This window comes from Aotus nancymaae, unplaced genomic scaffold, assembly GCF_030222135.1.
Source record: "Aotus nancymaae isolate 86718 unplaced genomic scaffold, 86718_ANA_hifiasm-v0.15.2.pri h1tg000003l, whole genome shotgun sequence".
Taxonomy (NCBI): domain Eukaryota; kingdom Metazoa; phylum Chordata; class Mammalia; order Primates; family Aotidae; genus Aotus; species Aotus nancymaae.
This window is the reverse complement of record NW_026988414.1, coordinates 8,639,320-8,650,562: the sequence shown is the minus strand read 5'-3', so window position 1 is coordinate 8,650,562 and position 11,243 is coordinate 8,639,320. Positions and strand designations below refer to the sequence as shown.

General features: G+C 49.6%; 1 pseudogene; it reads right to left on the bottom strand.

The window, feature by feature from the left end:
- Nucleotides 1-2,498: 2,498 nt before the first annotated feature.
- LOC135275718 (tropomyosin beta chain-like) lies at nt 2,499-3,319 on the bottom strand (annotated as a pseudogene).
- Nucleotides 3,320-11,243: the final 7,924 nt, after the last annotated feature.

Here is an 11,243-nt window from a genome sequence, read left to right as displayed (position 1 = left end):
GAATTCTGATTGCTAATTAATGGAGGAGGAAGCCCAGGCTCAAATTGGTGAAGTGACTTTCCCAAGGCCACAGAGCGAGGACGTGGTAAAATTCAAACCCATGTGTACAGTCGCTCCAAGGCCCCCATGCTTTCCTCTCCACCATCCAGCGGGCCCTCATCCCGCCCACAGACTCCCTGACTCACAGAGGGCTTCAGGTGGAAAGCCTGCAGGCATTCATAGACCCATTTGTTTAAAAAACAAACAAAACAGTATTGTCCTCTGCCTCAGCCTCAGTGATTTATTATTTATTTATTTATGTATTTATTTATTTGTTTGTTTAGAGCTAGAGTCTTGCTCTGTCACCCAGGCTGGAGTGCAGTGGCACAATTTCGGCTCACTGCAACCTCTGCCTCCTGGGTTCAAGCAATTCTCTAGCCTCAGCCTCCCAAGTAGCTGGGATTACAGGCACGTGCCACCATGCTTGGCTAATTTTTATATTTTTAGTAGAGACAGGGTTTCACCATGTTAGCCAGGCTGGTCTTGAACCCCTGACCCCAGGTAATCTGCCTGCCTTGGCCTCCCAAAGTGCTGGGATTACAGGCATGAGCCACTGCATCCAGCCCTCAGTGATATATATATATTTTTTAAATTGCATTCTAGGTTTTGGGGTACATGTGAAGAACATGCAAGACTGTTGCATAGGTACACACATGGCAGTGTGATGTGCTGCCTTCCTCCCCATCACCTATATCTGGCATTTTTCTCCATGCTATCTCTCCCCAACTCCCCACCCCCCACTGTCCCTCCCCTATTTCCCCCCGACAGACCCCATTGTGTGATGCTCCCCTCCCTGTGTCCATGTGTTCTCATTGTTCAACACCCGCCTATGAGTGAGAACATGTGGTGTTTGATTTTCTGTTCTTGTGTCAGTTTGCTGAGAATGATGGTTTCCAGGTTCATCCACGTCCCTACAAAGGACACTAACTCATCTTTTTTGATGGCTGCATAGTATTCCATGGTGTATATGTGCCACATTTTCCCTGTCCAGTCTATCATCAATGGGCATTTGGGTTCCAGGTCTTTGCTATTGTAAACTGTGCTGCAATGAACATTTGTGTGCATGTGTCCTTATAGTAGAACGATTTATAGTCCTTTGGATATATACCCAGTAATGGGATTGCTGGGTCAAATGGAATTTCTATTTCTAGGTCCTTGAGGAATCGCCACACTGTTTTCCACATTGGTTGAACTAATTTACACTCCCACCAACAGTGTAAAAGTGTTCCTATTTCTCCACATCCTCTCCAGCATCTGTTGTCTCCAGATTTTTTAATCATCGCCATTCTAACTGGCGTGAGATGGCATCTCAATGTAGTTTTGATTTGCATTTCTCTAATGACCAGTGATGATGAGCATTTTTTCATATGTTTGCTGGCCTCATGTATGTCTTCTTTTGTAAAGTATCTGTTCATATCCCTCACCCACTTTTGAATGGGCTTGTTTGTTTTTTTTCTTGTAACTCTGTTTTAGTTCTTTGTAGATTCTGGATATCAGCCCTTTGTCAGATGGGTAGGCAGCAAAAATTTTTTCCCATTTTGTCGGTTGCCGATTCACTCTAATGACTGTTTCTTTTGCAGTGCAGAAGCTGTGGAGTTTGATTAGGTCCCATTTGTCTATTTTGGCTTTTGTTGCCAATGCTTTTGGTGTTTTGGTCATGAAGTCCTTGCCTATGCCTATGTCCTAAATGGTTTTGCCTAGGTTTTCTTCTAGGGTTTTTATGGTGTTAGGTCTTATGTTTAAGTCTTTAATCCATCTGGAGTTAATTTTGGTGTAACGTATCAGGAAGGGGTCCAGTTTCTGCTTTCTTCACATGGCTAGCCAGTTTTCCCAACACCATTTATTTAACAGGGACTCCTTTCCCCATTGCTTGTTTTTGTCAGGTTTGTCAAAATTGGATGGTTGTAGATATGTGGTGTTGCCTCTGAGGCCTCTATTGTGTTCCATTGGTCTATATCTCTATTTTGGTACCAATACCATGCTGTTTTGATTACTGTAGCCTTGTAGTATAGTTTGAAGTCTGGTAGTGTGATGCCCCCACTTTGTTTTTTTTTTTTTGCTTAGAATTGACTTGGCTATGTGGGCTTTCTTTTGGTTCCATGTGAAGTTTAAGGTGGTTTTTTCCAGTTCTGTGAAGAAGGTCATTGGTAGCTTGACGGGGATAGTGTTGAATCTGTAAATTACTTTGGGCAGTATGGCCATTTTCACAATACTGATTCTTCCTAACCATCATGAACATGGAATGTTTCTCCATCTGTTTGTGTCCTCTCTTATTTCGTTGAGCAGTGGTTTGTAGTTCTCCTTGAAGAGGTCCTTTACATCCTTTGTTAGTTGTATTCCCAGGTGTTTTATTCTCTTTGCAGCAACTGTGAATGGCAGTTCGTTCTTTTTTTCTTTTTTTTTTTGAAGCTGGTAACATCAGTTTTTTTGGGTTGGGGCAGCAACCATAGCCTGGCTGGGGGCAGGGCCAGCCCTCACAGGTTGTTGAGTTCCAGCAGGGTCTGGTCCAAGGTCTGGTGAATCTCGATGTTCTCCTCCTTGGCACTGGCCAAGGTCTCTTCTAGGTCATTGATGGTTTTCTCCAACTTTGCCACAGACCTTTCAGCAAACTCTGCTCAGGTCTCAGCCTCTTTGAGCTTCTCCTCCTCTTCATATTCATCTTCTTTGGTGGAATACTCTTCCTCTGAGGCCATCAGGGACTTGAGGGCCTGGTTCATGGTTCGAAGTTCCTCCTCCAGCTGTCTGGCTCAGCTCTTGGCCACCTCAGCTCTCTCTTCTGAGCGCTCCAGCTCTCCTTCCAGGATCACCAGCTTCCTGGCCACCTCCTCGTATTTGCGGTCTGAATCCTCAGCGATGTGTTTGGCCTCTTTCAGCTGCATCTCCTGCAGCTCCATCTTCTCCTCGTCCTTCATGGCCCGGTTTTCGATGACCTTTATTCCTCTCTCGCTCTCATCAGCTGCCTTCTCAGCCTCCTCCCGCTTCTGCAGGGCTGTAGCCAGGCGCTCCTGGGCCCGGTCCAGCTCCTCCTCTACCCGCTGAATGCGGCGGTTCAGGGAGGCCACATCTGCCTCAGCATCAGTGGCCTTCTTCTCGGCCTGCTCCAGTCTCTCCTGGGCCTCCTTCATGGATTCAGAATACTTTTCCACTTCATCCTCTGTCCCCTTCAGCTTCTTCTGGAGGGCCTGCTGCTCCTCCTCCAGCTGCTTGCAGCGATCCTCAGCTTGCTTCTTGTTGGCTTCAGCCTGCTTGGCGCGGTCGATGGCGTTCTCCTTGACCAGTTTCAGCAACTGCATCTTCTTCCTGATGGCACCCGTGGCTGTGGTGGGGGGTGGGCCGGCCAGCAGGCAGTGAGGACTGGATGGACTGGGCTGGCTGAGCCGACTGGGTGCACAGGTGGCAGGCAAGGAGGACCGAGCAGGACTGGCAGTTCGTTCTTGATGTGGCTCTCTTTAAGTCTGTTATTGGTGTATAGGAATGCTTGTGATTTTTGCACATTGATTTTGTATCCTGAGACTTTGCTGAAGTTGCTTATCAGTTTCAGGAGATTTTGGGCTGAGACAATGGGGTCTTCTAGATATACAATCATGTCGTCTGCAAATAGAGACAATTTGACTTCCTCTTTCCTATTTGAATACCCTTTATTTCTTTTTCTTGCTTGATTGCTCTGGCTAGAACTTCCAGTATTATATTGAATAGGAGTGGTGAGAGAGGGCATCCTTGTCTAGGGCCAGATTTCAAAGGGAAGGCTTCCAGTTTTTGCCCATTCAGTACGATATTGGCTGTTGTTTTGTAGTAAATAGCTTTTATTATTTTGAGATCGTTCTGTCAATACCTAGTTTATTGAGGGTTTTTAGCAGAAAGAGCTGTTGAATTTTGTCAAAGGCCTTCTCTGCATCAATTGAGATAACCATGTGGTTTTTGTCTTTGGTTCTGTTTATGTAGTGATATATTTTTGAATCAACTACGATTTTTAAGTAAATCAGTGATCAGGCCCCACACCATACCATTTGAATCAGGATCTCAGGGGAATCTGACCTCCAAGTGGCTCTCGTGTTCCAAAGCTTCCCAGGGGCTTCTGATGTGCAGCTGGTTTGGAGAACCACTGTCCTGTGTCCTAGTCACCCTTGGTGACAATTGCCGATGGGAAAGCATCAGACATGAGGGTGAAGGAGGATCCCCAAGTCCTAATATGCACGTTACCCTTGACGAGGCCAAGAACATATTGGGCAGGTGGATATTTCTGAGGCCTGAAATGGATACACATCAGTGTTAGCCTCTTCCTAACTGTAAGCGGGGACCAAATCAGTCCCCTTGCCCAGAACTGACCTGAGCGCTGAGGGCACTGGACAACCACACGACTCTCCCCCAGCTCAAGAGTGTCTTTCCCTGTCATTTATTAATTTACTCACTGCGTGTTTCAGATCTGCCTCCTGGGGACCCTATATTGCATGGGTGTTGGGAGGCAACAGTGAACAAGGCACATAGCTGCCTCCCTCACGGGATGTACAGACTCATAGGTGTAACTAGACAAAGATGACTGTGTTCACCACAATTCCTGGGAAGAGAGGCTGCAGTGTAGGCCCTCCCCCCTCTATGAAATCTATAGCAGAGGGTGCATTGCTCATGCCTGGTTTGTGATGGGCTCAAGGAGGAGTTGAGTTTCACATTGAGGTCGACATCTCGCAGACAGAGGCATGCATAGAGGAGAGTGTGGAAAAGGGGTCTTGGGGGGTTTGCAGAAACAGCAGGGGTGGCAGGCTCTGGCTGGGTCCAGAGGCTTTTAATCTAGTCCTTGCAAGCGTGAGGAAGCACCGGAAGGAGCTGTGTGTGGTATGATGGAGTACAATGAGGCTGTCAAACTAGCCTGGGGAGGTGGGGGAATCATCGTGACCATTCATGAGCTGTGCTCATGTGCCAGATTTTGTACCACGCATGCCATATGCGTCATGCCTCAAGTCCTTGTAAACATTTTACAAGTTAGAGACTGTTATTATGCTCATTCTATGGGTTGAGGAAATAGAGGCTCAGAGAGGTAGTGTGACCTCCCTAAAGACACACAGCTGGTATGTTGCACATCCAGAAGTTTTTATTTATTTATTTTTTTTGGAGACAGGTTCTCACTCTGTAACCTAGGCTGGAGTGCAGTGGTGTGATCTTGGCTCACTGCAACCTTCGTCTCCTGGGCTCAAGTGATCCTCTCGCCTTAGCCTCCAGAGTAGCTGGGACTATAGGAGTGTGCCACCATGCCCAACTAATTTTTAAATTTTTTAATAGAGACAGGGTTTTGCCATGTTGGCCAGGCTAGTCTTGAACTCCTGGGCTCAAGTGATCTGATCTGTCCGTCTCGGCCTCCCCAGATGCTGGGATTACAGGCATAAGCCACCATGCCTGGCCAGAGCCAGGATTTGAACCCAAGTTTTTATTATTTGAAAACTCATGCTCGCAACCCCTACACTGTAGAAGCTGCCTTGGTGACTATTTCTCCCTTGTTAGAAGGCCCTTATGCCTGCAGTTAGAGGAAGGGACAGAACTTGTGTGCGCACCAGGCCACCTAACAATGACATACACGCAAGATGAGCATTCTCAACCCCATGTTATGGCAGAGGGACAGAAGTAAAGGAACTTGCCCAAGGTCATGGGTGAGAAATAGCAGAACTGGGACTGGAGCCCAGGCTCTTTACAGCCCAAGGTCTTTGCCTGGCCCCACCTGCCTTCTGTCCCTACTACTCCTTCCATGATGGGGGAGCAGACATCCCAGGCTGCGTCTCCAGAGCAGGCCCAAGTCTGGGCCTCAGGGCAAGGTCATCGGGAGGCCAAAGAGGGAAATCTTTAAATGGTGTCAGGTTAATTGCCTTTGTGGCAGAAGGAAGAAAAAAAGGAAAGGCACGGAAGCAAGGAAGATGGAGCTGATTCCTGCTTAACTCACACCCTCCAGTTCGGCTGAGTCAGCGATGCAGGGAGGCCTCCCTGGCCTCAGCACAGAATTGCAGGAATCTGCAGATCTGCTGGAATTTCTCTGCACTGGCTGGCATGGGAGGTGCCGAGAGCAGAGGAAAACGACTGCTGTTTTTATCCTCCGGGGCTGGTTTCTTTCTCTCCCCGCTCCCACCCGGCTGCTTGCTTGCGTCTTTGAAAGGCCACTTGTCTCCGACTTGCGCAACACTCAACAGTCTAGAAAGCCCCTACAAAGAGCTCTTCGGTCCCCAAAGTGATTTATGATTTTGAAGAGCTTTTTGGATTATAAAAGGCTAACCTACAATAGCCTCCTTACTGCGGCAACATTTACAAAGTGCTTTGCAAGTCACAGTGCATTTTAGAGTTTGCAGCATCCTTTGCAGCCAAAAGGTGTGCTTACCTCTCCAGAGGGGACTTCGGAGTTTGCAAACCTGGGTCACACCTCTTACTTTATTTAAACTGCAGGACAGCTCTGTGATAAAGGCTGATAATATCTGTCACTCATATGGCGCTCACAGTGTCCTAGATATTCTTATGAGCGCTTTACATATGTTCACACGTTCCATTGGTTCAACAACCCTGTAAGGTTGCCGCTATCATGATACTCATTTACAAACAAGGATGTTGAGGCACAGCCGGGTAAACCTTGCCCAAGATCACTGGGCTGTTAAGGAATGTGCCACCATGCCTAGCTAATTTTTTCTTTTCTTTTTTTTTTTTTAGACGGAGTTTCGCTCTTGTTACCCAGGCTGGAGTGCAATGGCGCGATCTCGGCTCACCGCAACCTTCGCCTCCTGGGTTCAGGCAATTCTCCTGCCTCAGCCTCCTGAGTAGCTGGGATTACAGGCATGCGCCACCATGCCCAGCTAATTTTTTTTTTTTTGTATTAGTAGTGACGGGGTTTCACCGTGTTGACCAGGATGGTCTTGATCTCTTGACCTCGTGATCCACCTGCCTCGGCCTCCCAAAGTGCTGGGATTACAGGCTTGAGCCACCGCGCCCGGCCCTTTTTTTTTTTTATAGAGATGGAGTCTCCCTATGTAGCCCAGGCTGGTGTCAAACTTATTTACAATGAGTGGGGCTTGGATTTGAGGCATTGATGTGTGATAGGATGAAGGCACGTTTTGTATCCATTTTTCAGTCGAGAAAAACAGAGGCCTAGGGCCGTAGCCAGCTCTGTCCTGCTCCGTGTGTGACCTCAGACTGGTCTTGACATGTCTCTTGGTCTCTTTCTTCCTTCTCTGCAGAATTGGAAGGATAAGCCCTGCCCTGCTCTCTTCTCGACTCTGAATAAACGTGAGGTGTGGGGGTGGTGATGGTGGCTGGAGGAGGCCAAGCCTGAGCACCTACCTTGGTCCTGCTGCCTGTGCCAAGGTCACTGTGTGTCAGGAGCCTTGCCTCAGTTTCCCCCTCTGGGGTCTGGCTCCATGCTGTACACAAGGCCACCTGGAGGCCTCTCCGGCGACCTCCTGTCTTACAGGTGGAGGGAGAGTAGGGAGATGGGGTGGCATGGAGCAAGGAACTTCTCAGAGGGCCCGACTCTCATCTTCTGGGTACCTCTAGTGAGAGCCCAGAAAAGTCCAACCCCCCAGCCACTGCTCAGACGGAGAAACTGAAGCCCCAAAAGTGGAGGTGCTCACAGTCACTCAGAGAAGTGGGTGCAGAGGTGGGGCTAGAATTCATCTCCATGCCCTTCCCATGGCCTGTGCTGGGAGCGTGGATTCAGATCTGAGAAGGTCTTAGACCATTTGTTCATCCCTTCATTCATTTGTTCATTCATTCACTCTTTCATTCAGCCAGTCAGTCAACAAACATTTCCTGAGTGTACACTCTGTGCCAGATGCTAGATTTAATAATTGTGGGTCTGACTGTGTTTCCTGCCCTCATGGAGTTTATAGTCTAGTGCTGTGCTGGCCAATGCAGTAGCTTCTGGCAACATGTGGCTGTTGAGCACTCGAAATGTAGCTACCCAAACTGAGATGTGTTACAAGTATGAAATACACGCTAAATTTTGAAGACTCAGTATGGAAAAAAATTGAGATATCTCAATTTTTTTTTTTTTTGAGATGGAGTCTCGCTCTGTTGCTCAGGCTGGAGTGCAGCAGCACAATCTTGGCTCACTGCAGACTCCACCTCCTAGGTTCAAGCAATTCTCCTGACCCAGCCCCTGAGTAGCTGGGACTACAGGCACGTGCCACCAAACCCGGCGAAGTTTTGTATTTTTAGTAGAAATGGGGTTTTGCCACATTGGTTAGGCTGGTCTTGAACTCCTGACCTCAGGTGATCTGCCCACCTTGGCCTCTCAAAATGCCAGGATTACAGACATGAGCTACAGCACCCAGCTATTGATAGTTTTCTATCTTGATTACATGTAGGAATATTTGGGTTAAATAAAACACTAGATTAATTTCTTCTGCATCTTTTTACTTTCTTAAACAGTGGTTACAGGGCATGGTGGTTCATGTCTATAATTCCAGCACTTTGGGAGGCTGAGGCAGGAGGATTGCTTGAGCCCAGGAATTTGAGACAAACCTGGGCTACACAGGGAGACTCCATCTCTACTAAAAAAAAAAAAATACAAAAAATTAGGTGTGGTGGCAGATGACTGTAGTCACAGCTACCCGGGAGGCTGAGGTGGGAGGATCGCTTAAGCTGGGGAGTTTGAGACTGCAGTGAGCGGTGATTGTGCCACTGTACTCTAGCCCTGCTCAGTCCTCTGAGAGGAGGTGCCTGCCTTCCTCTTGCCAGTGAGGAGGTCTCTCTGGGCCTGCCTGAGCAGCCAAGTACTTTGGGGCACCAGCTCTGTGACTGTACCACCTGCACCTGGTCCTGATTCTGCCACTCACCAGCTATGACCTGCCACCCACAATGACCCACATGATTACAATTGTGCTATGGGTCTTTTTTTTTTTTTTTTGACACAGGGTCTTGCTCTGTCACCCAGGCTGGAGTGCAGTGGTATGATCACAGCTCACTGCAGCCTTGAACTCCTCGGCCCCAGCCATCCCCACACCTTAGGCTCCTGAGTATCTGGGACTACGGGTGTGCTCCACTAAGCCTGGCTAATTTTTAAAACGATAGAGACAGGGGTCTCACTTTGTTGCCCAGGCTGGTCTTGAACTCCTGGGCTCAAGCAGTCCTCCTGCCTCAGCCTCCCAAAGTGCTGGGATTACAGGCATGAGCCACTGTGCCCAGCCTGTGCTGAGTTTTGCAGGGAGAGCACTTGAGCGCATTAATGGCAGCATAGGGCTAGCTAGCGGAGGAGGCGGCATTTGAGTGGAGGCCCCCAGGGTAAGGAAAAGCAACTAGCGGGTTGCAGCATGCAGGACAAAGGGAGCAACAGACACGGAGATCGGCCCTGCAGAGGCCCTGAGAGAAGTGGGTCAGCATGGCTGAGGCTCAGAGATCTGGGGCAATGGCAGGAGGTGGGCCCTGGTGGTGGGCAGAGGCCAGATCACAGGACCTCAAGGGCCACACTGAGGAGTTTGTTCTTTATCTGGAGGGCAGCTGGGAGCCATGGAAGGTGTGTAAGCAGAGGAGTGCCCGGAAGCCTCAAGCGCTCTCTGGCCTTGCACAAGGATTGAGAGAGGCAGAGCCGGAAGCTGGCTTTCTCTTCCTCCAGAGAGGTGGCCCCTGGCAGGGCTTGAACTCTCACCAGGTGGAGCTTTCTGGAACTTCAGCTCCACTGCTCCCTCCTCGTGTGGCTGTGTGACCTCGGCCAGATGACCTGCCTCTCTGTGCTTCGGTTTCCTTATCGGTAAAACAGGGATAACGGTAGTGATTCACTCGAGGGTTCTGCGAAGACTCAGTGACGTAACGCTTGCAAAGTGCTTGGCACAGAGTAGGTCCACGAATAGTCCCTTTTCCCTTCCTGAGTCTCCCCACCCCACCTGTCAAACACCATGCCCCCGCTCCTCAGGCGGCAGGAAGCAGGATCGGAGGAACGTTTCTGCACCCGTCAGAGTATTTATAGCTGTATGCTGTCAGCCCGATGTTGTTTTTCGGTTGCATATATATTTTTACATTTTCCACCGTCACACATGGTTTCTCAGTGTGGTTGAGAAGCAGCGGGGGTGGAGGGTGGGGTGGATGGATGCAGAGAGTGGCGAGTGTAGGAGGTGGAGCCAGATGGCCCAGGACAGCACCGAGGGGCGGCTTGGGTCACTCCTCTCTCAGCTCAGAAGCCATCAACGGCTCCCTATTACCCTCTGCCCACAGCCCAGGCTCTTTTGCTGTGGGTCCAGGCCCTCCTGATAAGGCCCCTGCACGCCATAGCTGCGTTTCTCGCCACTGTGGGTGTGCTCTACTAAGCCCGGCTAATTTTTTAAAAAATAGAGACAGGGTCTCACTTTGTTGCCCAGGCTGGTCTCGAACCCCTGGGCTTGAGCAGTCCGCCTGCCTTGGCCTCCCAAAGGGGCTCTCTTCACTCCCTGCATTCAGCCACTTTCTTCTCTGAGTGCATAATCCGGGGGAGGTGAACTGGATGTAGCTCTGCTACTCACCAGCTGTGTGACCTCAAGCAAGTTTCTTTACCTTTCCGAGCCGACATTTCCTTCCCTGTGAGATGGGAGCACTAATTCCAGCGTCCTGGAGCTGCCGCGAGGACTCAATGTACACGCGCCTGCCAGTGAATACATGGTAGCTATTATTAGGTGTGTTTCAGTTGCCCGTCTCCAGGCCTTTGCACAGGCTGTTCCCTCTGCCAGGAATCCCCAGGCCACCTCTTCAGGGAGTCCTCCAGGCCCACTGCTCCCCCGCACCTCATCCCATCCTTTCTGGGAGGGGACTAGGAGAGTTCTTTGTACCAAAATTCTTTCTCCTCTAAAAATAGATTTCACACTCCTTGCTTATAAAAATAATCTGCACCCTCCCAGTACCAAGCCTTCCCGTGTTCCTGCTCTATCCTCACGCAGTTCCCCGGGAAGTGGGGACCATGTCTCCATTCTCAGGTGTGGAAGTGGATTGGGGAAGGGAAGTGACTCATCCCAGATCTACCCTAAGCCAGACTTCAGACTCAAGGCCCCGTGGTTATTGCTACAGGCAGCCTGACATGGCCTCCCTCCCCTACACAAGGCAGGGTTCCCTTCAGAATCTGTCACATGGGCGATCACGCAACCCCAGGGGCTGTTGTGAGGAAGCAGAGGGGCCCTGAACCGGATCCCATGGCTTGGTGCCCAGGATACTGTCCCTTTCCTCTGGGGTCACCGCTTCCAGTCTCAGAGCCCACCTAGACTCCTCTCTGCTCTCTG